Consider the following 16,521-nt stretch of genomic DNA (forward strand, 5'->3'; position numbering starts at 1 on the left):
TGGAATATGGTTTTAAACATTAGTGCAGTTATGTTGGTTCGTTACTTTTTTTCTTTCAGGGACTTCAATTATACCTATGTGATTCCTTCTTTGTCTTCTATTTCCAGTACTTTCTCTTTGACCATTTATTCTGCTTTTTTAAATCTCATTTTTATTCTTCTGGTTTTCTTTTTAAATTACTTTTCTTTAATGCCTCTTATTCTCTACTTCCATTAGATGTCTTGTAACTTAGTCTGCATTTCTGAAAACATTTTATCCTTTTCCATTTTTTCCTAGATTCAATCAAAATTCTTTTCATTTCTTCCTGTTTTATGTCCATTTTTGTTATTAATTATTGAAGTTTTGATTCAAAGGGTTCTTTTTGTCTGTTTGCATCTCAAAGTTTTTGCTTGAGTGTGTTCTGTTTGGACTGTTTTCTTACAGTTTTCTTCTGTTTCAAAGTTGTTTTGGGGTGGAGTTTTCATCATTTGAGATCTGTTAAAAGTTGTTATCTGATTTGTTTTTCTCCTATTCATTTTGTGGTTTTGGGATTTACAAGATTCTTAGTTCAATGGTCTCCTTTTCTCTCAGTGGAGCAAAATCAAGTTTCTTTAGTTGATTTTACTTTTTGGTGGTGATGGGGGCAGGGGCTGTGTGTCTTCCAATTTTTTGGTCCTTTATTTTGTCTTGCAGATCCCTAAATTTCCTGTTTTTACTGTTTTCCCCTTTACCATACAATTGCCAAAGTATACTTTTCCCTTCCTTTTATTGTATTTTTCTTTTCCAGAAACTATACCTTTCAAAGACTACAAGTTCAAATTATATGTACATTTAAATGTATTCTGTCATAAATACTTTCACGTTACCAGAATAACTTTTTAACAATTTTATACTTAGCATGAACTTTCTCTTTCTGACAGTGATTTTGGATAAATTTTAGGCCCCTTGCAGGTCCACACTTCTCTCTGCCCCTGGAGTTTTCCCAAAATGCCCTTGCTCATCACAGAGGCTTATAATAGGAACAGGTATATCACTCACCAGAATTTTGTGTGCTTTTCCTTTCAAAAAATTTTTATAGTTTAAGTTGGACATTTTTTATTCTGTTTATGTGAAGGGCATGGTTTTGTATAGTTTTATCTGTTCATCTTTTCGTTCTGTATTATTTTTGAAGGATATATGGGGGACACAAAGAAGTAGGTAGCTGCCATTATTTTAGACTGTCAAAATTATCCCCATTACTTTTTAAATAGACTTTCTTTTTAAATAGTCTATTCTATTCATTCTAAATATTCTATTTAAATATTTAAATATTCAGATTTTTGGCTTTAAGTCATTTATCACTTATTGACTTACTTTCCCCCTACCAAAATTTTATTGCTATTTACTCTCTTATTTTCCCCATCTTTGGGCGTTTATGCCTTTGAATAATGCTCTCTTTTACACCTGAGAGTTTCAGACTAGTCAGTTTATGGAGGGACCAAGGGTTGATGCATGTTTTTAATCCATTATCTTTATCCAGAGGTTTAAGATGTTTTCATATGAGACAAAACTAAGGCTTTTCAGGAAAAAAGTATCCTTGTTATTTATTCTGAGAAAATTATAATATGCAGGACTTAAAAGGTGCTGTCCTCATGTGTTTTAGGAAGAAAGGAGAACTAGGGTACTAATTCTCCATCTGTATGGTATATAAAAACTCCCTAGGGAGATTTAAGAAAAGTAGAATCTTGGAGGCCAGCCCGGTGGTGTAGCAGTTGGGTGCATGTGCCCCGCTTCGGCGGCCCAGGGTTCTCAGGTTCGGATCCCAGGCGTGCACCGACGCACCGCTTGTCAAGCCATGCTGTGGCAGCATCCCATATAAAGTAGAGGAAGATGGGCATGGATGTTAGTCCAGGGCCAGTCTTCCTAGCAAAAGGAGGAGGATTGACATCAGATGTTAGTTCAGGGCTGATCTTCCTCACAATCAATCAATAAAAAAACCCACCCACCCACCCACGGTGGTAAAAAGTCATGAAAAGAATAATTATTGGTTAAAGATTTATTAAAAAAAAGAGAAGTAGAATCTTATACCCTATTTCTGTAGTTTCTGATTCAGTAGGTCTGAGATAGGACCTTGAGATATATATTTTAAACAATCATCCCAGGTTAATTCTGATGCTGTTGTTTTAGGACTCTGCTTGAGACATACTAAAGCATGGGTAGACTTTTTAGTAAAAATAAATGAAGGCCATATTCATATGTCTGTGAATTTCCCTGATAATTGAAACAGATATTGGTCACATTTATATATATATTTATATCTATTTTATATATTTATATATTCTATATATTTATATATTTTATATATTTATATTATGTATTTTAATATATTTATATTTTAATATATTTATATTTTAAGGAAACTTATTTTCTGTCAACCTTATTCCCGTTTTCTGTTTTAGAGTCTGTGGAAGAGCAGCTTAGGACCATTCAGTGGTTGTTCCTACCCATCTAGTGGCCAGAGCAGTGGGGGCTGCAGACCAGTCCTCGGTGGCAGGCCGAGCGCCCCAGTCTTGGGTGGGAAACTGCTGTGTAGGCCCAGAGGGCACCTGCATGCCTTCAGGCCAGTCTGCGACCTCGGGTTGAGGAGCAGTAAATTTGGGAGCGGGCACAGTCCATTCACCCTGAAATTCCTCCTCGGTCACGGCCTTTTCAGCAGTGGCCTGCTCTTCCTTTTCAGTCTCTTCTGGGTCTCTGTAGAAGTTGAGATCAGGCGTGACCTCTCCCAGGTGTTTATGGGAGATGGTGCCACACGTGCAGGACTTCCTGGGCCAGCCTCCACCACCTCAGACCCACCCAGTGAGCTCCCTTGTTGTTGCACGGGATGGCAGTGTCCACATAGTGCAGAGGAGAGTCTGTGTTATGCAGAGCCATGGTAGGCAGCTTAACATAGGAAGCCTCTGTGAGAGGCTGGTGGTTAGCCCTGGGATCAGCAGCCACCAGAAGTTGTGGCTCCCGGAAGGCTGCCCGGATCTGGTTAGTGAAGGTTCCAGGAATGAAGAGGCCCTGGTAGGACTGGCTCCGGTGGCAGCAGCCAACTTCAGCAGAGCTTGCTGGCCAGTATTCCTGGATGATATGGCACTGATGTCAGCTGAGTTTTCAACAGGAAGAATGGTGCGAGCTGCCAGCGGAAGCTTCTCCTAGGTTCTCTTCAGATTTATGGGGTAAGATCATCACTTTTCCTTTTGTAGATGACTGTTCCATTTGCAAGTCAAGGTTGGTGCCACCTAAGTGGGTTCTTGCTGCAAGGAATTTGAGGACACCCTCTTCCTTTATTTGCAGGACATCAAGGGCTCTGGATGTTGTGGAAGTTTCCCTTTAAGTTATCACGAGGACCCAGAACAATGCCGTGTGGACCCCTCTCTGGGTAGCGCAGAAAGGCTTGGTGGCATTTATCCCGAGACTCTTGGTTGTGGCAGGTATTACTATTGCTCATCAATATTCACTTCTCCTCTACTTGTGGAACAGAAGAGGATTGTATTTATGCACCCTCTTAGGGTTAGATGTGGCCTGTAACAAAATAATAGTAAAATTAAAGGGGTTAAAATAAGGGTAATAATGCTTATTTCATTTGCTACTTTTTTATGACATACTAGCCTCTGTAAAGTTGCTCAAAAGGGTAAATAAATCTTCATTAGTATTCACCCTGGAGGATTCCATGTGAGAGGCAGCTCTAGAAAAATCAGTACTTTAATAAGTGCTGATGATATTCTGATTCAGAATATTTGTTCTTTTGATTTTTGATTTGCCGTTTATACTTGAAACCATCGTTGGTCTCCATGTCTGTGGTGTTTTACTTTGCGTAGCATTTCTTCTACAGCAGTCATGGAGTCTCTTTATAAACCTCTGGATGATGAATGACCGTCTGTTTGAGGTGACCCCAAGTTTCCGTCTCCCTAGTAATTGTTGGATATGCTACACAGCCTATATGCTAAGTCTGTCAATCACAAACATATCTTCAAATTTTAGTTAATATCTTAGTCTGTACTGGCTGCTATAATAAAGTACCATAAACTGGTGGCTTATAAACAACAGAACTCATTTCTCGTAGTTCTGGAGGCTGGAAATCTGACATTAGGGTGCCAGCATTGTTAAGTTTTTGTGAGGACCCTCTCCCAGGTTGCAGACTGCCAACTTCTCCTTGTATCCTCACATGGCAGAAAGAGTGAGCTAGCTCTCTAGGCCCCTTATATAGACACTAATGTCATTCATGAAGGCTTCACCCTTATAACCTAATTACCTTTCAGAGGCCCCGCTTTCAAATACTATCACACTGGGATTAGGGTCTCAACATATGAATTTTGGGGGGATGTAAACAGCCCATTGCAAGATCCATTCAGACATTTTTACATGATGAAATAATGAACAGATATGTCACTAGCAAAAATTTTATTATGTGCTTTTCCTAATATAACAGTAAAACATGGTCTTTGTAATTTATTCAATAATCACAAAAAGAATGATAAGAGAAATAAAAAGTGTGATCTTCAAAGATGAAAGAGAATTGCTCTAGAAATTGATATAGTGTCTTGAATACTAGGTATAGCTATTTGAACTCAGAATAAATTTTATTAAACTTTGTTTATATAGGAAAATGTTATTACTCCTGGCAGGAGATGACTTTAAATTTTGTATTCTAACAGTTCTTAAAGGAGTTACACTCTTTTACGCAATTAAGCTCATTTTGTTTGCTAACTTTTACTGAGAAATTATTATTTGCCAGACACTGTTCTGATGCTCTTCATGTAAAAACTCAGTTAAGGCTTATTACAACACTGTGATATAGGTGCTATTATTATCTTAACTTTAGAGATAAATAACCTGAAGAACAGGAAAATGAAGTAATTTGTCCCTGATTGCTTAGTTAATAATTGGGACAACTGAGATTTGTGCCTTGTGTCCCCGTCAGAGCTTTCTACATTACCATTACACTATAGTTATTTCTTTAACTTTGCAAATGGCAACATCCATCCATATGTCTGAGATGATTCAAAGCCCTTAGCCTGGAGCCTTGCACACAAAGCCCATCTAATGTTTGTTTGCTATGTCCTTCTGTTTAAACAAGGCAGGGCGCACCTATACTCGTTACTAAACAACAAAAGTCACATAGCAAGAAGAAAAATGTATTTTGTCTCTTTTATTTGGATGGATTTAAAACTAGTAGAATTTTGCTCACCCATAAAGACAGAAAATTGGAAATTTTATAAAAATAGGAAGGAACAATTATGCACAAGTATAGCCCATCTTAGCCTGTTTTCAAAGTTATAAAGATTTTTACCCAGAGAAGAAAATAGTACTATTCTCAAGGACACTGTGCTTTGTCTTTTTTGTGTATTACTACATATGCTTTTCTTAGTATTCCTAATATTTCTCAAGAGGTACACTTCCATAAACTGTGAATCAAACAATACCTATTGTGTAATGCTGAGGTGGGCAGCAGTCATGCCTTTATTGTGTTTCACAGTGTATTATTTTGGGATTAAAGTGGAAAAAATCCAGATGGTTGATATAATTTGTCTTAGGTGATTTTTCAGTTGAATAGACATTACTGACATGTAATATTGAAAGCCAATTTTTGAGAAGTTTGGAACAATCTCTACCAAAGGGAATTGTGCCATAGCTATTTCACTATCCAGAGAAAACAAGATGTAATCAGAACATGTTCTATCTTACTTACTGGTTCTTTCATTTGCGTGGGATGTGTGTAGGGTTTTTTTCCCAGCTTTATTGAGGTGTAATTGATGAATAAAAATTGTATATATTTTAAGGGTACAACATGATGATTTGATATATGCATATATTGTAAAATGATTACCATAATCAAGCTAATTAACACCTCCATCACCTCATAGTTACCATTTTGTGTGTGTGTGTGTGTGTGTGTGTGTGTATGGTGAGAACACTCAAGATCTACTGTCTTAGCAAATTTCAAGTATACAATTTGCTGTTATTAATTATATTCACCATGCTGTACATTAGATCCCCAGAACCTATTCATCTTATAATTGAAAGTTTTTTACACCTTCACCAACATCTCTTCATTTCTCCTTTCCCCCACAATAACCACCATTCCACTCTCTAGTTCTATGAGTTTGACTTTTTTAGATTCTACATATAAGTGAGATTATACAGTATGCACATAGTTTTTAATATTCTATACTAATTCAACTTGTGAAGCTAATATATTAAAACTAGAAATTGGACATTAAAAATTTGAGGGAAATATTTTGAGTATATAATATTTATCTCCTTATTTATTTAAGCATTGTCAAATGGAAATTGAACCCCAAGTTAAAACCTTTGTTTGAGATAGCAACTTGTGGAATTGTGTGTACACCTCAAATGGTGATCAGTATCTTCTTTGAGGTTTGTTTTTCTTTGGTGAGATATTTCTGAAACTCTGGTTTCAACAGGGATGTGTAAACATTGTAAGTGACAAAAACTCTTTCAAATATAGAGTGCCTCTTGTTCTTTGTGTAGCCCCAGCATCTAGATCAGTACCTGGCACAGAGCAGGCAATTGATGCACATCTGTAGAGTGAATGAATTAAACAATAATAAGACTTCTCTCTTGTGGATGGTTGAAGATGTTTTTCCATGTAGAGACCCAATTTTATTTTGATATCTGTTGCAGTGTATGCTTAACTTTCCAACTGGTCATCATTGAAACTATCGTGGATCTTAAATTATCTAAATCTGGCTTTTTGGTGCAAAGAGCATGTACTAGAATTATAACAGGGTATGGGATGAAGAGGTATGTGTTGTCACTTACAGAAGTCCTTAAATCCCATAAGAGAGTATTTGGATTTGGTTTAATAAGCCGTTATTAGCATTTGAGAGAGTGAAATCTAAATACTGTTTTTGGATTTGTTTACAGAAGGAAGAATTAGTCCAGAGAATATGGGAGCAGAAAGGCAAACAAAAATACCTGTCAGTTAAACAATGCTAATTGTTTAACCAAGGGGAAAAGGAACACGTATTTTAAGTGTACACATTTTCCTTGGAGTTAACTTAAACCATGTTCTACTCTGACCCATTTCAAAGGCTTCTGGATGTAATAGTTTACTACTCTTTTCACTGGTCCCAAGACAAAACAAAAGCTCAGTGACAAATAATAGGAGATCAACCAAATATAGATAGGCCGAACTCTACTGCTGTTGCTTGGGGGTGAATATAGCAACATTTGAGCAGAGAGTGATCGTGGTGGAGCAGGTATTTAATAAGTGGGGGTGAGAAACCAACAAAAGGAACATCTCTTAATTTTTTTCCATCTTTATAATTTCATATAAAGACAAAATAAACTCTTATACATATTGAATTAGAATTGGAATAATACAAAGAATGTCAGAAAATTCATCCCTCCTGAAGGGACCTTAGAAAGTGCAAGGGAGGTAAGGGTGATCAGCAACGTTAAACACAAGATGAGAAGAGAATGTTGTTTTGGCCGTATAGAGATCTTTGCAGTGTGTCTGCATTGCACAGTTTGAAGTACTGAGGATTTCTAGAACTCTGGACATGCCATTATTAATTTTCTAGAGCAAAAGCACACCAAAAGTCAAGCACAAAAGATTTTTTAATTGATTTTTTTTGCATTATTTACCACTACTCCTTTCCACTTACATTTGATCGTCACGAACTACCAGATTACTAACCAAAATGTCCTCTCATTGTTTTTTTAATTGATTTTATGATATGTGTCCAAAGAAAAAATAAGGCTTCTTGATAAATGTGATCCCTGAAGACCAATACTTCAGGTGATTTTATTAGTTCTAATACATTGTTCTTATATTTAAGAATTAATATTCATTGTTTTGAATATAAATTCTTACTTGTTTATATTTGAAAGTTTGACACGTGTTTTCTCCTTAGCTTTTTAAAATATTGACAAATTCTCAACATATATCTTTTTGGACTCTTGTGGATGAAACACCCTCTTTCTCAGCAGTTAGCAAAATCTACTTTTGTGTGATCAGCCAAATTGGCCCTTACTGCTGCCTCTTAACTCTGACTTTTAACAAGTGCCAAGACACTTTTGGGGAAAATTGCAAATGGGAGAAATATGAGAATTTGTTGAGATTCTCTGCTATCTGATTAGAATATTATGTTTCTAGTTCCTTGTGGAGTAAGGATTCTCACTTATGAAAATGTTCCCCATCCAATAATTTTTCAAGGGCCCCAGGAGAATGCCTGGGCAATTAAAACTGAGAACTCTGTTACACAGTCTTCCTGAAGTCCAGGACCTTGAAGAGTGTTTGGGTAAAGAATAACATGCCAAAGTACATATTTGGGTATTCAGAACAACAAAAACTGAAAGAAATTATAGTCAAAGCTCTCTTTATATACCTATTCGACCCTTTAAATGCAGTGGTTTATTTACCTTACCAAACTAATCATACAAATGTAATTTGCCTTCATTCTTCTCTTTCAACATTCACTCCCGTGAAAGACTGTTAACATTCTTATAAGCCCAGCTGTCACCCACTTGGAAAATATTCCTACATTTATATCTCTTGTCCTGATCATTTTGGCATGTTCTAGTCCAGTCCTTATGATGCTATAAAGCCATGTCATGGAATCTAATAACTGCTGCCTTATATTTACATAGTGCTTTTAACCTTTAAAACACTTTTTTAGATTTGCTTTAATATTAGGATAATGTCTTATGACACTTAAATTATATTAATTTGCTATCCAACCACTAGGATGCATTAAATAGATCCCTAACCAAATTCTGTAGCTGTTTTTTAAAAGAAAAAGCTATAACTATGTTAGAAATAACCATATTTCATGTGAAAAAATATTGATTCTACCTTGCTCTGAAGTGCTTGTGCAATATCTGAAGTATTGTTTTTAGGCCAGGACATTACGCCATAAGAGCAACAAATGGAAGCCATCCAGATTATGAGCATTCTGCAAAGCAGTCATACGAAGAATAACTGAAGTAGCTGAGAATGGTTGACTAGATAAAAGGGACACTTACAACCTCTGTGTAGTATAAAAGAATAAAGACTGGTATATGGATGTTAAAGAGAAATGGAATTGAGTCTAATTTGAGGAATACATTTATTATACACGCTTGTATCCCTGGTGCCTAGAGTTGTATCTGGCAAATGCAAGTTCACAGGAAATATTTGTTGTTGTAGATGATCAAATATGAATATATTAAGCTTTCTATAAAAGGAGTGAGCTTATTTTCACTGAATATATCAGGCAGAGGCTGTATAAACTTTGGTTGAAAATGTTGTAGAAAGAATTCCTGCATTGGGAGTGATGTTGGACATGCTCCACCTCTTAGTTTCTTTCCATATTTATAGATTTATAATTATAAATTCTTATACATATTAAAGAGCCTTATATTGGTGTCTTTAATGCTAAACATAATATTTACAAGATAAAAGTTTTGTTTTTAATGTGAAAAGTTTTCCCTTGACTTTGTAGATTTTAAAGCTTAATTTAGACTTTTATTTATTTTATTTATTTTATCCCCCAAAGCCCCAGTAGATAGTTGTATGTCATAGCTGCACATCCTTCTAGTTGCTGTATGTTGGACGCGGCCTCAGCATGGCCGGAGAAGTGGTGCATCTGTGCGCGCCCGGGATCCGAACCTGGGCCGCCAGCAGTGGAGCGCATGCACGTAACCGCTAAGCCACGGGGCCGGCCCTAATTTAGACTTTTAATGGACTGAATATCTTAGGAATTCATAGCCTGGCTTATTCAAAAGGATTACAACATCAAAATCACCAGTTTCAGAGTGATGTCAACATCATGGTGAAGTGAGTTGTTCCCTTTGTCTCTCACCTCTAAGTTACAACTAAATGGACATTCATTAACCAATGGAGGATTTCCTACACAGCACAACAAGACCCCTGAGAGATCCACACAGCCATACATCTGAAGAGGGGTGGATTGGATCCTTGGGAGGCAGTGGAACTAGGTGAGCAGAACCCTTCTGCTGCCTAGTGGCAGTGATCCAGGTCACAGATCCTCACACAGTGGCCGGGGTGACTGTAAGAGGAAGCAAGGGCAGCTTGGCCTGTGTGTGAATGCTTTCAGAATAGTAGCTTGGCCCACGGGAGTGTCCACCATGCCACAGTGGCCCCGCCTGTGGCAACGCTCTCCACCTAGTGGTGGCAGCTCAGCCCCTGGAAGGAGCCCTGCCCACTAAGTACAGCAGCTCAGCCAGACCACCTGGGAGCTCCGAGTGGGCCCAAGTGAAAGAAAGGACCCCTGCTGTCTAGTGCAGCAGCTTTGCCGGTCCCATGCTGAGTGCAGCAGCCCTGCCCACATGAAAGCAACCCACACACCAAGCACAGAGGCCCTGCCTGCACGTGCATGCATGACTGGTGGAGCAGCTGTGGTGATCCCATGCAAATGCAGAGCAGCACTACTGGCACAACTTCCAGCAGATGGGGCAGGATCAGAGAACACAGCTCCTGCCCCCTCCAGCAGTGGCAGGTGGATCTGTGACCTGATATTACCACAAATGCCCCGGCAAAGGATCAGTTCATCAAACACTATGAAGAACTACAGTAACACTTCAGAGCAGAAGGAGAATGACAAGTCTCCAGAAACCAAGTCTAAAGTCACAGAAATTTACAATCTAAATGATAGAGAATTCAAAATAGTTGACATAAAGAAACTCAGTGAGTTTCAAGAAAACTCAGAAAGACAGTTCAATGAACTCAGGAATAAAATTAATGAAAAGAAGGAATACTTCACCAAGGAGATTGAAGCCCTTAAAAAAAACTCTACAGAATTTCTGGATATGAAGAACACAATTAATGAGATAAAAAATAATCTAGTAACCATAAAAGGTAGAGCTGACCTTATGGAGGAAAGAATAAGTGACCTAGAAGACAGAAATGTACAAATGCTTCAGGTGGAGAAGGAGAGAGAACTAAAATTTAAAAAATATGAAGACGTTCTTTGAGAAATATCTGACTCAATTAGGAAAAGCAACATAAGGATTATAGGTATTCCAGAGGGAGAAGGGAAGGAGCAGAGACCTTGTTCAAAGAAATAATAGCTGAGAACTTCCCAAACCTGGGGAAGAAATTGGACTTACAAATACATAAAGCCAATAGAACTCCTAATTACATCAGTGCAAAAAGGCCTTCTCCAAGGCATATAAAATTAAAACTGGCAAAAGTCAATGACAAAGACAAAATATTAAGAGCAACAAGGCAGAAGAAAATGACCTACAAAGGAACCCCTATTAGGCTTTCAGCAGATTTCTTAGCAGAAACCTTACAAGCTAGGAGAGAATGGAATGGTGTATTCAAAATACTGAAAGACAAAAACTTTCAGCTGGGGATAGTCTATCCAGCAAAACTATCCTTCAGATACAATAGCGAAATAAAAGCTTTCCCAGATAAACAAAAGCTGAGAGAGTTCATTGCTACAGACCTGCCTTACAAGAAATGAAGAAGGAAGCCCTCTTACCTGAAACAAAAAGGCAAAGCTTTACAAAGCTTTGAGCAAGGAGATAAATAGACAAAATCAGAAAATCGCAGCTATCAGAATAGGTTAGCAAACGTATCAGAATAGGTTAGCAAACACTTAATAATAACGTAAAAGATAAAGAGAAGGAAAGCATCAAAAATAACTATAAACAGAGCCAGCCCGAGGGGCCCAGTGGTTAGGTTCAGCACACTCCCCTTCAATGGCCTGGGTTTAGTTCCTGGGTGCAGACCTACACCACACATCTGTCAGTGGGCATGCTGTGGCGGTGGCTTACATACAAAAAAAGAGGAAGGTTGGCAACAGATGTTAACTCAGTGTGAATCTTCCTCAGCAAAAAAAAAGGGGAAAATAGGCAACAGATTTTAGCTCAGGGTGAATCATCCTCAGCAAAATAAATAAATAAGTAAATAAATAAAATAACTATAAACGCTTCATTTTAGTCACAAACTCACAACATGAAAAAGAATACTTTGTGACAAGAATAACTCAGTAAGAGAAGAGGAAGGGGATGGAACCTGCTTAGGCTAATGGGGATGAGAGGCTATCAGAAAATGGACTATCTCATCTCTGAGATCTTTTATATAAACCTCGTGGTAACCACTCAACAAAAAAATCAGAGCAAAGCTACAAATCATAAATAAAGAGAAAACTGAAAAAACCATCACAGAAAACCACCATACTGAAATGGCAGTCAGAAATACAAGGGAAAAGAAACAATGGAAATATAGAACACCAGAAAACAAGAGATAAAATGGCAATATTAAGCCCTCATATATCAATAATCACTCTAAATGTAAATGGATTGAATTCTCCAATCAAAAGACACAGAGTGTCTGGATGGATTAAAATACAAGACCCAACAATATGCTGCCTCCAGGAAACACATCTCAGCTTTAAAGACAAACATAGGCTTAGAGTGAAGGGGTAGAATATGATACTCCAAGCAAATGGAAACCAAAAGAAAGCAGATGTTGCCATACTTATATCAGACAAAGCAAACTTCAAGATAAAAAAGACAATGAGAGACAAATAGAGGCAGTGTATAATGATAAAAGGGACTTTCCACCAAGAGGACATAGCACTTATGGATATATAGGCACCTAACACAGGAGCACCAAAGTATATGAAGCAGCTATTAACAGACCTGAAGGGAGAAATTGACAGCAACACAATAATACAAGGGGACCACAACACACTACTTACATCAATAGATAGATCATCCAGACAGAAAGTCAACAAGGAAACAGTGGCCTTAAATGAAACACTAGATCAGATGGACTTAATAGATATATGTAGAACACTCCATCCCCAAACAGCAGAATGCACATTCTTCTCAAGTGCACATGGAACATTCTCAAAGGTAGGCCATATTTTGGAAAACAAGGCAAGCCTCAATAAATTTAAGAAGATTGAATCATATGAAGCATCTTTTCTGACCACAGTGCTATGAAACTAGAAATAAACTACAAGAGAAAAGCTGGGAAAATCACAAATATGTGGAGACTAACCAACATGCTAATGAAAAACCATTGGATTAATGAATAAATCCAAGGAGAAATCAAAAAATACCTGGAGACAAATGAAAATGAAAACACAACACAGCAACTCTTATGGGATGCAGTACAGGTGGTTATAAGAGGGAAATTCATAGCAATATAGGCACACCTCAACAAACAAGAAAAATCTCAAATAAGTAATCTTAAACCACACCTAACAGAACTAGAAAAAGAAGAACAAACAAAGCCCAAAGTCAGCAGAAGGAGGGAAATAATAAAAATTAGAGCAGAAATAAATGAAATAGAGACTAAAAAACAGTAGAAAGGATCAGTGAAACTAAGACCAGTTTCTTTGAGAAGATAAGCAAAACTAACAAACCCTTAGCCAGACTCACTAAAAAAAAAAGAGAGAAGCCTCAAATAAATAAAATTAAAACTAAAAGAGGATAAATTGCATCAGATACCACAGAAATACAAAGTATTATAAGAGAATACTATGAAAAACTATACGCCAGCAAATTAGATAACCTAAAAGAAATGCATAAATTCTTAGACTCATACAACCCCCCAAAACTGAATCAAGAAGAAACAGAGAATCTGAATAGACTAATCACAAGAAAAGAGATTGAAACAGTAATCAGAAACCTCCCAAGAAACAAAAGTCCAGGATCAGACAGCTTCTCCGGAGAATTTACCAAACATTCAAAGAGGATTTAATACCTATCCTCAAACTATTCCAGAAAACTGAAGAAGTTAGAACACTTCCTAATTCATTCTATGAGGCCAACATTACCCTGATACCAAAACCAGATAAGGACAACACAAAGAAGGAAAATTATAGGCTAATATCACTGATGAAAATAGATGCAAAAATCCTCAACAAAATATTGGCAAATTGAATACAGCAGTATATTAAAAGGATCATACACCGTGATCAAGTGAGATTTATATCAGTGGTGCAGGGATGGTTCAACGTCCATAAATCAATCAGTGTGATACACCACATTAACAAAATGAGGAATAAAAATCATATGATCAACTCAATAGATGCAGAGAAAGCATTTGACAAGATCCAACATCCATTTATGATAAAAACTCTCAATAAAATGGGTATAGAAGGAATTACCTCAACTTAATAAAGGCCATATATGACAAACCCACAGTCAACATCATACTTGACAGTGAAAAACTGAAAGCCATCCCTCTGAGAACAGGAACAAGACAAATGTGCCCACTCTTGCCACTCCTATTCAACATAGTACTGGGGGTTTTGGCCAAAGCAATTAGGCAAGAAAAAGAAATAAAAGGTATCCAGATTGGAAAGGTAGAAGTAAAACTCTCACTGTTTGCAGATGACATGATTCTATATATAGAAAACCCTAAAGAATCCATGAGAAAACTATTAGTAATAATCGACAACTACAGCAAAGTTGCAGGGTACAAAATCAACTTAGAAGAATCAGTTGCATTTCTCTACACTAATAACGAACTAGCAGAATGAGAAGTCAAGGATACAATCCCATTTACAATTGAACAAAAAGAATAAAATATCTAGGGATAAATTTAATCAAGGAGGTGAAAGACCTATACACGGAATACTATAAGACATTATTGAAAGACATTGAAGAAGACATAAAGAAATGGAAAGATATTCCATGCTCATGGATTGGAAGAATAAACATAGTTAAAATGTCCATATTAGCCAAAGCAATCTACAGATTCAATGCAATACCAATCAGAATCTCCATGACATTCTTCACAGAAATAGAACAAAAAATCTTGAAATTTATGTGGAACAACAAAAGACCCTGAATAGCCAAAGCAATCCTGAGAAAAAAGAACAAAGCTGGAGGCATCACAATCCCTGACTTCAGTATACTACAAAGCTATAGTAACCAAAGCAGCACGGTACTGGCACAAAAACAGACACACAGATCAACGGAACAGAGTTGAAAGCCAGGAAATAAAACCACACATCTATGGACAGCTAATCTGCAATGAAGGAGCCAAGAACATACAATGGAGACAGGAAAGTCTCTTCAATAAATAGTGTTGGGAAAACTGGACAGCCACATGCAAAAGAATGAAAGTAGACCATTGTCTTACACCATACACAAAAATTAACTCAAAATTGATTCAAGACTTGAATGTAAGGGGCTGGCCTGGTGACATTCTGGTTAAGTTTGTGCATTCCACTTCAGCAGCCCTGAGTTTGCGGGTTCTGATCCTGGGCGCAGACCAACACACTGCTCATGAAGCCATGCTGTGGAGGCATCCCACATACAAAATAGTGGAAGATTGGCACAGATGTTAGCTCAGGGACAATCTTCCTCAAGCAAAAAGAGGAAGATTGGCAATAGATGTTAGCTCAGGGCCATTCTTCCTCACCAAAAATAAAAAAAAAAAGAGAGTAAGACTTCAATATAAGACCTGAAACCAAAAAACTCCTAGAAGAAAATATAGGCAGTACACTCTTTGACATCGATCTTAGCAGCATCTTTTCAAATACCATGTTTACTCAGGCAAGGGAAGCAAAAGAAAAAATAAACAAATGGGACTACATCAGACTAAAAAGCTTCTGCAGGACAAAGGAAACCATGAATGAAACAGAAAGACAACCCACCCACTGGGAGAAAATATTTGCAAATCATATATCCAACAAGGGGTTAATTTCCAAACCATACAAAGAACTCATACAACTCAACAACAAAAAACCTGATCAAAAAATGGGCAGAGGATATGAACAGACATTTTCCCAAAGAAGATGGCACATGAAAAGATGTTCCACATCACTAATTATTAGGGAATTGCAAATCCAAACTACAATGAGATATCACCTTACACCTGTCAGAATGGCTATAATTACCAAGACAAAATGATAACAAAATTGGAGAGGATGTGGAGAAAAGGGAACCCTCATACACTGCTAGTGGGAATGCAAACTGGTGCAACTACTATGGAAAACAGTATGGAGATTTCTAAAAAATTAAAAACAGAAATACCATATGATCTAGCTATCCTAGTACAGGGTATTTATCCAAAGAATATGAAATCAACAATACAAAGAGATTTATGTACCTTTATGTTCATTGCAGCATTATTCACAATAGCCAAGATGTGGAAGCAACCCAAGTGCCCATCAACTGATGAATGGATAAAGAAGATGTGGTGTATATATACAATGGAATGCTACTCAGCCATAAAAAAAGACGAAATCGTCCCATTTGCAACAAAATGAATGGACCTTGAGGGTATTATATTAAGTGAAATAAGCCAGACAGAGAAAGACAAACACCATATGATTTCACTCATGTGGAAGATAAACAAACTCATGGATAAAGAGAACAGATTAGTGGTTACCACAGGGGAAGGAGGTGGGTGGGAGGGTGAAAGGGGTAAAGGGGCACGTACATATGGTGACGGATAAAAACTAGACTATTAGTGGTGAGCATGATGCAGTATACACAGAAAGTGGTATGTAATAACACCTGAAATTATGCAATATTATGAACCAATATGACCTCAATAAAATAATTTAGAAAACAACA

The 16,521-nt window shown here is 37.2% G+C and overlaps 1 pseudogene; it reads right to left on the reverse strand.

The window, feature by feature from the left end:
* Positions 1-2,435: 2,435 nt before the first annotated feature.
* Positions 2,436-16,521, reverse strand: part of LOC106801294 (small ribosomal subunit protein uS2 pseudogene) — a 59,721-nt pseudogene continuing 45,635 nt past the window's right edge.

Source organism: Ceratotherium simum, chromosome 9 (assembly GCF_057802395.1).
Source record: "Ceratotherium simum simum isolate JZ-2026a chromosome 9, ASM5780239v1, whole genome shotgun sequence".
NCBI classification, from domain to species: domain Eukaryota; kingdom Metazoa; phylum Chordata; class Mammalia; order Perissodactyla; family Rhinocerotidae; genus Ceratotherium; species Ceratotherium simum.